Source organism: Lissotriton helveticus, chromosome 9 (genome assembly GCF_964261635.1).
Source record: "Lissotriton helveticus chromosome 9, aLisHel1.1, whole genome shotgun sequence".
NCBI lineage: Eukaryota > Metazoa > Chordata > Amphibia > Caudata > Salamandridae > Lissotriton > Lissotriton helveticus.
In genome coordinates this window covers 657,110,342-657,124,620 of record NC_136070.1, presented here as the reverse complement: position 1 = coordinate 657,124,620, position 14,279 = coordinate 657,110,342, and positions in this window count along the sequence as shown.

Sequence of the window (14,279 nt, the reverse complement as noted above, 5' to 3'; positions counted from 1 at the left end):
CTACTGTCAGTCTCTCCTCCGAGTCCTAGCCCATTATTCTATCTCCCCAAAATGCTTATCTTACCTGTGATTTGTGTTTGAGAATAGAGCTAGGCACAGCACTGGCTGCATGGTAAATGGCGATTACACCACCCCGGACTGAAATTCTGTTGTTGTGGTGTTAGTAGGAGTGGTACCACACTAGCAGTAGCAGCATATGAAAAACAAAGTAAAAAATTTGACATTGAGTGGCCTGAGAGGAGTATTAGAAGGAACAGTAGCCTAAGCAATGCTGAAGATAAGTATGGGGAAAAAAGAATTGCATGGATGATTATGGCTACAACAAGAACAGTGACACAGCAGCATAACAAGTCTTCTTGACATGTAGGAGGATGATGCTGACGATGGATCCAATCGATGGTGGGCATGAAATTCAGAATTTATTTTAAAATACTCGTTGTTTTTTAACCAGAATTACAATATCCTAGGATTGATCTAGCTGCATTAAAATTGATTAGAGGAGGTTGCTTGCACCTTATCCTCCCCAGCAAGTGTGTGGAATTATTGTTGTAATTTACTCACACCTCAATGAAAACCACACAGCCCGGGGGAAGAGGGTTAGGGTTTGAATCTTGGATGGGAATGGGTTTTGTGGGGAAAGTTTTGTGGAGAGAGGAAAAAAAAGCACAGCATGGACAAACAACAAATGAAGATAAACAAATCGTTGGATACGAAGCTATCCATAAATCTTTTGAGGGACATAAAGGAAGTGCATGCACTACTGCATGCATGAAGTTGTTTGCTAAATGGATAGGTTACTGAAAAGTAAGTAGTACTTTCTACAATGTACTAACTATGAAGAAACAATGTGACAGTACAGAGCTGCAGTAATTACGCAATTTCACTTGCCTATCTGCCCTCCGAGCGAAGAACCACTTAGTACATTAAATTAGTTTAAAAAACTAGCAAAGATAAAAGTATACAATGGCTGGAGGGATGAATTGAAGCAAAGAGCAAACAAATGCACGGAGTCACACTCATAGAAGTTCAGGGCAATAACATTACTTAAAAGATAAGTAGAAATGAAGATGGATACTGTAACTGTATGCTGTTGTAGTTGTCCTGTTGAATTTGGGAAGTTGCATGCATCTAGCCATTCCTCTTTTTCGCGGTACTCCTCCATTCCATCTGACGCTCCGTCGATCAATGTTGGGGACCAGAAGACACCTTGTCCACTGCCTGCCTGGCGGTTGCTGAATTGCGGGTCGCTAATTGTAAGCCTGAGTTCATCCTTTTTGCCATTGCACAGTGTAAAAGCCGTCCTGTAATTGTTGATGGAAAAACAGGAAGTGATATTAAAACACCACGGAGGAAAAAATATAAGGTACGCTATGTAGTGCAAAAATAACACTTTCAGTTTCAGAGTCGACAGTATTACAAATTTACAATACATACAAGCATCATTTCGAAAGTGGGTACTCTGAGTCTCCTTTTCAAGGATAAATAAGTGTGGGCGAAATTTGCGGATCTTTCCCCTCAAGCTAGGTGTAAAGTGTAAACTGTGATTTTAGAACAAAATTAGACCTTACCAGCAGTGCTCCCAGACCCCTCAACCCACCCCCAAACATCAAGAACCCCCCCAAGCAGCCCCAAAAACATGCAATACTACTACTAGGCCTAACTTTCAACCGTGCCAAAACGCTTTCTGCAACTAGGGCTAGGCCCAAACCCCCTTTTCCACCATGGATTCTCTCCAAACCTCTTGCATCCGATATTAGACCTTCCCAGCAATGCCCCCAGACCCCTTAACCCACCGGGAAAAAAGTAGAAGACCCCCAAACAGGCCAAAAGCAAAAATGGAAAATGACACTTGAAAAATTTGAGGCCTACCTGAAAAATCACTCCAAACGCGCTCTGCAGCTAGGCCCTAACTCCCCTTTTCCACAATGGATTTTCTTCAAACCACTTGCAATCAAAATTAGACTATCCCAGCAGCGCTCCCAGACCCCCGACCCACCACCAAAAACCTAGAACCCCCCAAACAGCCCCCCCAAAACACGCAATACTGCTAGGCCTCAGTTTAAATTGTGCCAAAACGCTGTCTGCAACGAGGCCCAAACCCCCCCTTTTCCACCATGGATTTTCTTGAAACCACTTGCAATCAAAATTAGACCTTCCCAGCAGTGCTCCCAGACCCCCCGACCCACCCCCAAAAACCTAGAACCCCCCAAACAGCCCCCCAAAAACACGCAAGCGAGCTAAAAAGGAAAAACTTTTTTACAATGGATTTTCTCTGAAACAACTTGTATCCGATATTAGACCTTCCCAGCATTGCCCCAGACCCCTCAACCCACCCGCAAAAAAGTAGAACACCCCCAAACAGGTCAAAAGCAAAAATGGAAAATGTCACACACAGAAAATTTGAGGCCTACTTGAAAAATCACTCCAAACTCGCTCTGCAGGTAGGCCCTAACTCCCCTTTATCACCATGGATTTTCTTCAAACCACTTGCAATCAAAATTAGACTATCCCAGCAGTGCTCCCAGACCCCCAAACCCACCCCTAAAAATCTAGAACCCCCCAAACAGCCCCCCAATAACATGCAGGGAAGCAGAAAAGGAAAAACTTTTTTACCATGGATTTTCTCCAAACCACTTGCATCCGATATTAGACCTTCCCAGCATTGCCCCAAGACCCCTCAACCCACCCGCAAAAAAGTAGAACACCCCCAAACAGGCCAAAAGCAAAAATGGAAAATGTGACAGAAAATTTGAGGCCTACTTCTAAAATCACTCCAAACACGCTCTCCAGCTAGGCCCTAACTCCCCTTTTCCACCATGGATTTTCTTCAAACCACTTGCAATCAAAATTAAACTTTCCCAGCAGTGCTCCCAGACCCCCCCCAAAAAACCTAGAACACCCCCCAAACAGCCCCCCAAAAATACGCAATACTGCTAGGCCTCAGTTTAAATCGTGCCAAAACGCTGTCTGCACCTAGGCCCAAACCCCTCTTTTCCACCATGGATTTTCTTGAAACCACTTGCAATCAAAATTAGACTTTCCCAGCATTGCTCCCAGACCCCCAAACCCACCCCCAAAAACCTATAACCCCCCCAAACAGCCCCCCAAAAACACGCAATACTGCTAGGCCTCAGTTTAAATCGTGCCAAAACGCTGTCTGCAACTAGGCCCAAACCCCCCTTTTCCACCATGGATTTTCTTGAAACCACTTGCAATCAAAATTAGACCTTCCCAGCAGTGCTCCAAGACCCCCCGACCTACCCCCACAAATTTAGAACACCCCCAAACAGCCCCCCAAAAACATGCAATACTTGTATATCCAAAACATGGCAAATTGCGCGGTTCACAAATAATTGCTGTTTTCAGCACTTCCACTACTTCGATCCTCTTGAAACTTACCTGGACACTTGTTACAGCGATTCCCAAGAATCTCAGCAAGGCAGAACAAATTCGAACCACTGCACTCTTTGAAGAAGAAGAAGAAGAAGAAGGTCTACGACTAGTTTTCACTTTTCACCCAAACACACGCGCCCGCAAAACACCAAAAAAGGCCAAAATTCTGCCAATTCTGGACCTAAGAACGCCAAATCCCCCTTAAACCTTGCCAACATCATTATTAACGAGCCTGCATCGGGCCCTGAGCCCTAGACTCAGTGGGAACCCTACCAACTTAAACCCAAAAACCCTAGTACATCGCACTGAACCCTAAACCCTAGATATGCTTTGTCTGTCTGTGTCAAAGAGCCTAGGTATGCTACATCAGGATGCTTCACTCAGTGGTGCCTGCCTTGACCGTCTGCATGGCCATGCCGCAAGCATGGGCCAAAAATCCCTTCCGCTCAAGAATTTGCGAATTTTCAGTAATTTCGCAAGATTCACGACATACCGAAAAACAGCAAATTTCGCAGACATAACGGATGTTTGGCCCAAGCTTGAGGCAGGGCCATGCAGACGGTCAAGGCAGGCACCACTGAGTGAAACAACCTGAGTAGCCTACCTAGGCTCTTTGTCAGACAGACAAAGCATATCTAATTGTATGCAGCAAGCCACATAGTCCCAATTTTACATGAACTGCTGTCTGGAGTGGAGTGGACTCTGCCTGGCATAACAACAACAGTACACTGCCTCGCCCTCGACGACTACAACCATGAATAGACAGACATGTAGTTCTGCTGTAGTAGTTGTTGTAGACTGGTTTACCAGTTTGCCACTCACGAATTGGCCATAGTTCTTCTGAAAACCGACGCTGATGATCCATCCATCCCAGTGAGTGACTGCAAAGAAAAAAGATATATTATTTAATCAATCATCATGGTATATTGGTAAGTGAGTCCACTCCAAGGGCATTTTGCATATTGGAAAATGCAACATAGTGGCCCCTGAAGTTGAAGTACAATTTGAAATAAACAAGGAAAAAAAAAACAGTAGTAGACATGAGTTACAATTACTGTGTAAAAGATTAAATAATAACTAAGACAAGACATATGATTCATTTCATGCACAAAAAAACAAACAGCAATTGGTTTCATCAGAGCCAGACAGCCATTGCTGTCCACTGCATGCCCACTGCATGCCACTTGTGGGACACCCCCGCGCCGCACGGCCACCAGCTGCTGCGTGTGCCCCCTCGCTGTGCCTAGCTGCCTCGCTGCCGACTGACCCTGCTGCCGTCAGTTTGCCTTCCTTTGCCAATCGCTTGTGCCTGTTTTTATTTCCGAATCCCTCTCCCGTGTTTAGCTTGTTTTGTCGATCACTTGTGCTTGTATTCATCTCTTAGGCTTTTTCCCCGTGTTTAGCTTGTTTTGACATTCCTGTGTGCTTGTCCATATTCTCTAATCTTCTACCCGTGTCAGCGCTCTGTTTCCCGCCTCCCTCGCCGCCCCCGCTTCCCGCCACTACCGCCGACCCCGCCCCTTTTCCCTTCTGTTCCCTCCCCGCTCCCGCCTCCCAGCTGCTCCACCCACCCGCGCACTTCGCCTTATATGGCGACCGTGCGAACGCGCAGCGTTGACGCGCAGCGGGCGCGCCGATTGTGCGCCGAAGGCGCGCCAAAGGTAAGCCCGTCTGCGCCCGTCCGCGACCGGATCGCGACCAGCGCCAGGACCCCTGGCCCCCACCGACGGAAGCCAACCCAACGAACCTACACCGCCGCCGACCTCATCGCACTCAACACCGGCCGCATCCCAGGATGTCACCGCGCCGCCCCGAAGCACACCCACGGACCCTTCAGCTGCCGCGCCTGCAAGTTCACCTGCATCCGGACCTTCCCTGCACCCGCCAAACCGAACACCAGCAGCAACCACCTCAAGTGCATCCTGCTCAACACCCGCTCCGTCCACAGACACGCTGTAGAACTCTGGAACCTCCTCGACACCACCGCCCCGGACGTTGCCTTCCTCACCGAGACCTGGATGAACGCCTCCTCAGCCCCAGACATCGCCATCGCCATCCCGGAGGGCTACAAGATCATCCGGAGGGACCGCACCGCCAACCAGACGGGAGGAGGCATCGCGATCATCCACAGAGACACCATCCGCATCACGACCAACACCGACGACACCCTAACCACCGCCGAACACCTGCACTTCCAGATCCACACCAACCCGAAGACCACCCTCAGAGGCACCCTGATCTACCGACCCCCGGGGCCACGCACACGATTCAGCGAGGACATCGCCGACTTCGTCAGCCCGCATGCCCTCCCCTCCGCCGACTACATCCTCCTGGGGGACCTCAACTTCCACCTGGAGAACAACAACGACCGAAACACCACCAGCCTGATCGACAACCTCGCCAACCTCGGACTCAAGCAACTGGTGTCCACCCCCACCCACCTCGCCGGACACACGCTCGACGCCGTCTTCTCATCCAGCAACGACGTCACCTTCAGCCACGCAACAGGACTCCACTGGACGGACCACAGCTGCGTCCACTTCACCTTCAAGAGAACGACGATCCACCACCACCAACAACAGGTTGCCCGCAGAAGCTGGAGCAAGATCACAGCCGACCAGCTCGCCGCTTCCCTGAGCCAGCACCCTCCCGCCAGCTCAGCGAGCCCCAGCCTGGCCGCCGACAACCTCACGAAGTGGATCAGCAACTGCGCGGACGAACTCGCCCCACTGAGAACCCCACCCAGCGGGCCCTGCAGCAGAAAAACACCATGGTTCACCGACGAACTAAAGAGCTCCAAGAAGAACTGCCGAGCCCTCGAGAAAGCCTGGAGAAGGGAGCCTACCACGGACAACATGACCACCCTCAAGCTCGCCACCCGGAAACACCACCAACTGATCCGCGCCACCAAGAAAAATACATACAAGGATCGTCTGGACAACAACGCACACAACTGCAAGGAACTCTTCACCATCGTAAAAGAGCTCTCCAACCCCAGCGCCGGAAGCAATGACATCACCCCATCGCAAGACCTCTGCAACTCCCTCGCCTCCTACTTCCACAACAAGATCGCGGACATACACAACAGCTTCAGCAACCAACCAACGCAAGCCACAACCGCAACAACGCCACCCACCACCACCCTCCGCACCTGGACTCCAATCAACACAGAAGACACCATCCGCACAATGAACTCCATCCACTCCGGATCTCCAACTGACCCCTGCCCTCACCACGTCTTCAACAAGGCCGACGCTGTCATCGCACCCCACCTGCGGGACATCATCAACACTTCCTTCGACACCGCCACCTTCCCTGAGAGCTGGAAGCACGCCGAACTCAGCGCTCTTCTCAAGAAACCCACAGCAGACCCCACCGACCTCAAGAACTACCGCCCCATCTCGCTCCTCCCGTTCCCGGCCAAAGTCATCGAGAAGACCGTCAACAAACAGCTGGCAACCTTCCTCGAGACGAACGGATCCCTCGACCCCTCACAGTCGGGCTTCCGGGCGAACCACAGCACCGAGACCGCCCTCATCGCTGCCACCGATGACATACGAACTCTGATGGACAACGGAGAAACAGCGGCCCTCATCCTCCTAGACCTCTCCGCGGCGTTCGACACGGTCTGCCACCGCACACTAGCACAGCGCCTTGGCAACATCGGAATCCAGGACAAGGCACTAGAATGGATCATCTCCTTCCTCGACGGAAGAACACAGAGAGTCCGCCTACCACCGTACAAGTCAGAGGCCACCGAAGTCATCTGCGGCGTCCCTCAAGGATCCTCACTGAGCCCCACCCTCTTCAACGTCTACATGAGCCCCCTTGCGGCCATCGTACGCCATCACAACCTCAACATAATCTCCTACGCCGACGACACCCAGCTGATCCTCTCCCTGACCAACAACCCCGCCACCGCCAGAGCCAACCTGCACGAAGGGATGAGAGAGGTAGCCGAATGGATGACGACCAGCCGCCTGAAACTGAACTCGGACAAGACGGAGGTCCTCATCCTGGGCGCCTCGCCCTCCGCCTGGGACGACTCCTGGTGGCCCTCCGCCCTGGGCACCGCACCCAAACCAACGGACCACGCACGTAACCTGGGCTTCATCATGGACTCCTCCCTCTCCATGACCAGACAAGTAAACGCCGTCTCCTCGTCTTGCTTCAACATCCTGCGCATGCTACGCAAGATCTTCCGGTGGATCCCCACCGACACAAGGAAGACGGTCACCCAGGCCCTCGTCACCAGCCGACTGGACTACGGCAACGCCCTCTACGCCGGAACCACTGCCAAGCTCCAGAAGAGACTTCAGCGGATTCAGAACGCCTCGGCCAGGCTCATCCTCGACATCCCCCGACGCAGCCACATCTCCGGACACCTGAGAGATCTGCATTGGCTCCCGGTTAACAAGAGAATCACCTTCCGTCTCCTCACCCACGCACACAAAGCCCTACACGACCAAGGCCCGAGCTACCTCAACAACCGGATCAACTTCTACACTCCTAAGCGCCTCCTCAGATCAACCAGCCACGCCCTCGCCGCCGTCCCCCGCATCCGAAGAACGACAACAGGAGGAAGATCCTTCTCCTACCTGGCCGCCAAGACCTGGAACTCACTCCCGACCGACCTACGCCTGACCCAAGACCACCTCTCCTTCAGGAAGAAGCTCAAGACCTGGCTGTTCGAGCAGTAACGGCACCCCCCCCCCCACCCAGCGCCTTGAGACCCTACGGGTGAGTAGTGCGCTCTACAAATGTCATGATTGATTGATTGATTGATTATCATTATTCATTTCCTGTTCTACTGTTTGTCCGCATCTTCTTTGGAAAATGAGGGCCCACAGGGCAGCCTCTCCTGTCAATTTCAGAAGTAACTCTGTCAGCAATCAGCAAGCATGTAGTCAGTCAGTAATTTCAGTCCCACTTGAGGGGACTCGTCTACGAAGACAAAGTTTCTTTATTCTTTGTAATCCATCCATCTGCCTTGAGGGAAATGGCTAGGGGGAGTCTGGAGGAGGAGGATAGAGGAGCATGATTGAGTTGTGAACTTGTGAACCTCAGAAATGCAGACTGCGGCACCTTCAAATCAATAAGGAAAATGAGATGAAGACAGTGCTGCTGATGGACTTGTTGTGATTAGGTGATTAGAGTTTTGTTGTGGTAAAAGTTGCAAAACAAAGAAAGACACACAGGAATAAAAGTGAATAAGGACGAAAAAAAAGGAAGTCATTTTCAGGCCTCGGTGTCAGGGAAGTAGAGCTCGTCCTAAAATTCTATAAATTGAGATGGGAGTAGGTCAGCTAACAGAGAAGAATTTCCGTCACCTAAGTCGGTATCCTCTTCTTCCTGCATGCATTCACGTATTTTGTAATCTGGTGGTATGAAGTGCTGATTCATCTTGATCAGTGTTAACATCTCCACATTTTTGGGAGAGAGGCGGGTCCTTTTTGAAGTTACAATGGCACCAGCAGCAGTGAAAACACGTTCAGAAGACACGCGTGCGAGAGGGCAAGACAAATAATTTAGAGCCAGGTTGGTGATCAGTGGCCATGGAGCCCTTTTCCTATAACAATACAGCAATGGGTTCTGATTAACAAAGACCTCTGTTGGGTCATCCAGATAGGCCTGCACCATCCACTCAAGGTTCTCCACGGTTGCTCCACTTTGCGTACCATCTGTGGCCTTTGCAGCACTGGAACGAGCAAACCCTTTATGAGTTAGCCAATCCACTTCCGACAATATTATGGCTGGGCCTGGTGCAGGTAAGGATGATGATACGGTTGCTGGTGATGTTAACGGCTGTGAGGGAAAGTCACTCCCTTCGGCCACAGATTCAGAAGTGGAACTTGACGCCGGATGGCCTGCTGATTCAGTTATACTTCTGCCGGCTCCTTGAATTTTCTGCCGCTCTTTTTCGAACTGAGTGGCTGACACAGCTAGCCAATGTTTGTACTTTGAAACATCTGCTTCATCAAAAGGAATGAATGCTTTGATGGCCACTGCCTTTTTGTGCCGTGGATCCAGAATAGTGGCACAAACGTAATGTTGTTCTGTATGTATGTTTTTAAGCCTTTCATTGGCAACTAGGCGGCTTAATAACCTCTCCGCCAACATATATGCGTCTTGCTTTTCAGCATCATCTCGGAACGTTGAAGACACCGCCTTCAGTTGGTGCTCTAGCATGCGCAACAATGGGATAGCTTTGCCCAAAGAACAGTCCTCCCTGCTGACTTCACGTGTGAAGAGCTCAAAAGGACGAAGCATGTCTGTCAGGCTTGCAACTAGCTTCCATTCCTTCAACTCTAGCCTCATGTCTTTCATAGTAGAACCCAGTTTATAGACATAATTATTTATTACCCCCCACTGCTCAGACAGACGCTCAAGCATGTAAAAGGTTGAGTTCCAACGTGTTGCCACCTCCTGGATGAGTCCTTTGACTGGCAGTCTAGGTTCATGTTGAATGCTACTCAGCTCCTTCCGGGCCTTAAAAGAATGGCTGAAATGTGTGCAGATTCTTCGGCAGGTGGTGAGTAACTTGCTGACTGTGTTTTCTTTTTTCATGAAATCTTGCACCACGATGTTAATACTGTGCGCCAAACACGGCACTCTGAAATAGTCACCTTGCTGCATGGCCTTAAATATATTACTGCCATTATCCATGGAACCATAACCAACTATGCGATTTGTTGGATGCAGCCATTCATAGACCTTCCTATTAAACTCCTCTAAAAGGTTAGGTGCAGTATGAGTTTTCTCCATGGCAAACATGGCTACTGTTGCATGTTTCCGACTGGCTTGAAAAACTGTGGCAGGGTCAAAACCTGCAGACGTCTTTTCTCTAACCCCTGCAAAAGAGACCCAGTGTGCAGTGATGCACATGTAATCAAGGGCTTGGCAACTGGTCCACATGTCTGTTGTCCGGTGGATAGTGTGAACAGCACTCTTCTGCAAAGCTGCCCCAATCACCTCCAGCGCATCTTCATGTAGTGCTGGAACCGCAACTATGGCAAAATAGGACCGGCTAGGAACCTTCCATTTAGGGCAGACTGTTGCCACAAATTCTAGAAAACCCACCCCTTCCACGAAAGAAAAATGGAGACGGTCCAGCACTAACATTTTAGCCAGCTTTGCGTTATACAGATGTGCCATTGGGTGGTTGCGTTCAAATGGCGCCTCCGACCAAAACATTCTGCTAATGGTGGGCTGGTCCGTTTTACGTGATGTTGATGATAACTTCTTCAAACCAGTAAGGCCCAGTGATGTACTTTTTCGCATTGGTGTCTCTCCCAGACTCTTAGTGTGCCTCATACATGTTGCAGGGGTAGTGAGTGTGGGCGCTACCACTGAAGTGCTGTTGCCAGGGGTACTGGGTGTACCAGAAAAAATGTCTGTCGCTTCTTCACTTCCCCCTGCACGATCAGCCCCTCATCATCATCAGATGCAATATCAATGGATACATTTGGATTTGTTTTTCTTTTGGCTTCCTGGATCTTACTTAGGTGCGCCTCCCACTCGATAGTGTGGTGCTTTTTGAGATGACCTCTCTGGCCTCCGGTACCATAGTTGGTACCAAGCTTACTCCGACTAACTAATGTTTTACAAATCGAACAAACAACCATGTTTTCCGCCTTTTGGCTAACAGTAAAGAAGTCCCAAACTGGGGACTGGAGATGTCTGCTGGTGGTGGAGGTGCTACTTTGAGTTTCAATGCCAGATGAAGTGGAGGATGTGCATGGCTGAATTTGTTTCTGTTGTTCACTTACAGCACCACTACTTGAGGTAATGGAGGTTGAGCTGGATGGAGGTACCTGCCGGCCCTTCTGCCTAAAAAATATGGAAGCTGTAGGTCGTGTTGGTGTTGTAGTTAACTGCATTGGTGGTGGTACCAGTGCCACGCCGCCCACATCCCGCTCAGCAGCCATTCGGGATAGGGTGAAAATGTCTGTCTGCTGCATGCCCGCTGGGGCTGGAGTGACGACTGTGATGACTGGGTCGTTGTCAGACTGATCATCAGCAGCAGAAGACACCACTTCTTGTTCGTCGTCATCACCCATAAGTGGAAGCCTTGTGAGAACCTTCCTTTTAGGCTTAGCTACCTTTGTCGGCTCATGGCGTGCTTCACTCTCAGAGTGCATTGGTGGGTTCCAATCAAGATCAGGGTCATCAGCATGAAGGGGGCTGGAAGAAGAACTTGTAGTAGTAGTAGTAGTAGCCCTCCTTGACCTTTTTCTTGCTGGGGATCTGGAAGACAATGGATCATCATCAGGAGGAGTGGCTTGCTCGGATGATACCTCTGCTTGAATATCAATTTCCTGATGTGCCCCTACTTCTGGAGGAACAAGCGTTGTAGGCAGTTGTGCGGCTCCATGAACCTCTAGTTGCACCTCTCCATGCACCTCTCCATGCGCCTCTACTTGCGCCTCTACTTGCGCCTCTGCTTGCGCCTCTCCTTGCGCCTCTCCTTGCGCCTCTCCTTGCCCATGTACGTGCGCTTGTACTAGTTGCACCTGTGGTTGTCGTTGCGGCTGTGGTTGTTGAACACTCGTCAGCTGAGTTACACCCGGCGTTGATTGGATGGTACTTTCTTATGATGAGCCAATATCACTGGTCGATGGTGATTGAGAAACTAAAGTGGCTGCCTCAGCAGCACTCATGGTCTTGGACCTAACTTGGCGTGGTGACACTGAGCCCAATGAAGCGGAGGTGCTGCCTCCAGCTTGGTCCCCGGCGGACACCACTGCTGCTGCAGGCATAGTTTTATTTTACCAAAAAAGGTGATGGTGGGCCCACCAGTCTCCTTGGTAGGTGATGCCACTTGCTTCTTCTGCTCCTTCTTACTGGCAGTGGCACTGACAACTTTTTTCGCTGAGGCACTACGGCCACCTTTCTTTGGGCCCATCTTCTTCAGATGTCAGAACAGCAGGCCGCAGTTGCACGAGTTGCAGAGTTGTCTTGTCTGTGGCCACACATGACGTCACGTGACGTTGTGCTGCACACACCGCTGCAGGACTTCTTCCTGGCACTGGTGGTTCTCTTGTGCACCTAAAAGCAATGGAAGCCAGGGGAACATCAGTTAAACACCCCAAAAAGTCGAAAAACACACAAAAATCACCACAATCCAATGCCATCCATGCCCTCAATGATGTTTAAATTCAAGACGCCCCACAGAAAGACTTGGTCCATACACCACTCACAACCCCTGGGCCTAATGGAAGAAAGCAAGGAAAACTGGGTCCAGGCCTGAGCACACTGCCTGGCTTCAAAATGGCCCCTTGACCCCCAGCCACATGACCATGCCCTGCCTGGACCAGGCCTCAAAATGGTCCCCACCCACATGGCCAGGCCCCAACAACACCCCAAAAAGTCAAAAAACACACAAAAATCACCACAATCCAATGCCACCCATTCCCTCAATGATGTTTAAATTCAAGAGGCCCCACACAAAGCCTTGGTCCATGCACCACTCACTACCCCTGGGCATAATTGATGAAAGCAGGGCAGGCTGGGTGCAGGCCTATGGCTCAATGCACACTGCCTGGCTTCAAAATGGCCCCTTGACCCCCCACCCACATGGCCAGGCCCTGCCTGGACCAGGCCTCAAAATGGCCCCCACCCACATGGCCAGGCCCCAACAACACCCCAAAAAGTCGAAAAACAAAAAAAAATCACCACAATCCAATGCCATCCATGCCCTTGATGATGTTTAAATTCAAGACGCCCCACAGAAAGCCTAGGAAATGTAAGGACATGTCATACAGCACAGCAACCAACTAGTTCATGTAATGACTGCATACAGAACATGGCCAATGTGATACTTATTTAATTGTAGTGAATGTGAGACAGTAGCGCTTAGCTAATGTATGCTCATATGTCCACAGGTGAAATGTCTCGCAGGCGCTCGCAGGAGGCTGAAGGGAAACCACCTGAGAGGGAGGAGACTCAGGATGCAGGACAAAGTACCCCCAACGTACCACAGGAGAAAGCTGCATCAAGTAGCCATCCACCTGCCCAAGACACAGAAATGGCCCAAGAATTGCTGGTGTCCCCTAGAAGATCTCAGTCCCCTCTCCTGCTGTCATCACCAGATATGCCAGCATCACAGCATGATGTGATACCCCCATCACAACCAGGCAGGAGGCATGTCATGGCTCCACTCCCCGATTTGGAGTCCGTAGCAGCTGACATGGAGGGTGACGGACAACAGAACTTGCCTGTAGCAGTGAGCCCTGGCACAACACACTCCAGTGTAGGGATGGGCCATAGTACTGCAAGACGCCGCTGAGTGCAAGAAAGGCCAGCAGATGCACCAGTTGAGGGTCACAGTGTGTTCCTTGGTCTGGAGGGGAGCATGGTGCGGATACACAGGATGCAGGGAAGAGCCATCCAGGCATGCCAACGACAGCTGAGGTCCCTGAACAGTAACATTGGAGAGATAGGAAAGGGCATCAGTGAGATGGTACAGGTCAACAAGGAGATGGTACAGGTAAGCAAGGAGATGGCAGCAGGGATGCGAGGAATCAACAACTCGGTGCAGCTACTATGCACAAAACTAGACAATGATTTTGCTGCAAGGCACAGGGATAGGCGTCGTGCACATGTCCAAAGTACAGCCATCAACCGCCTGGCCACTGCCACATCCCTGTTATGCAGGAGAAGCTCAAACATGCAGGAGGCCATGACACAAAACACAAATGAGGTCACTAGGGGCATGGGCAGGATGACCAGTGCTCTTGAGGCGCTGTTGAATGCACAAACTACACACACAGCTGCTCTGGATGTGCCTATCAGTGAGGAGAGCACGAGCAGGAGCAGCATTGGAAGCACCCCTGTAACTGAAACTAGGAGGAGCAGGCGCCATGCTGAGGCCACAGGTGAGCAAG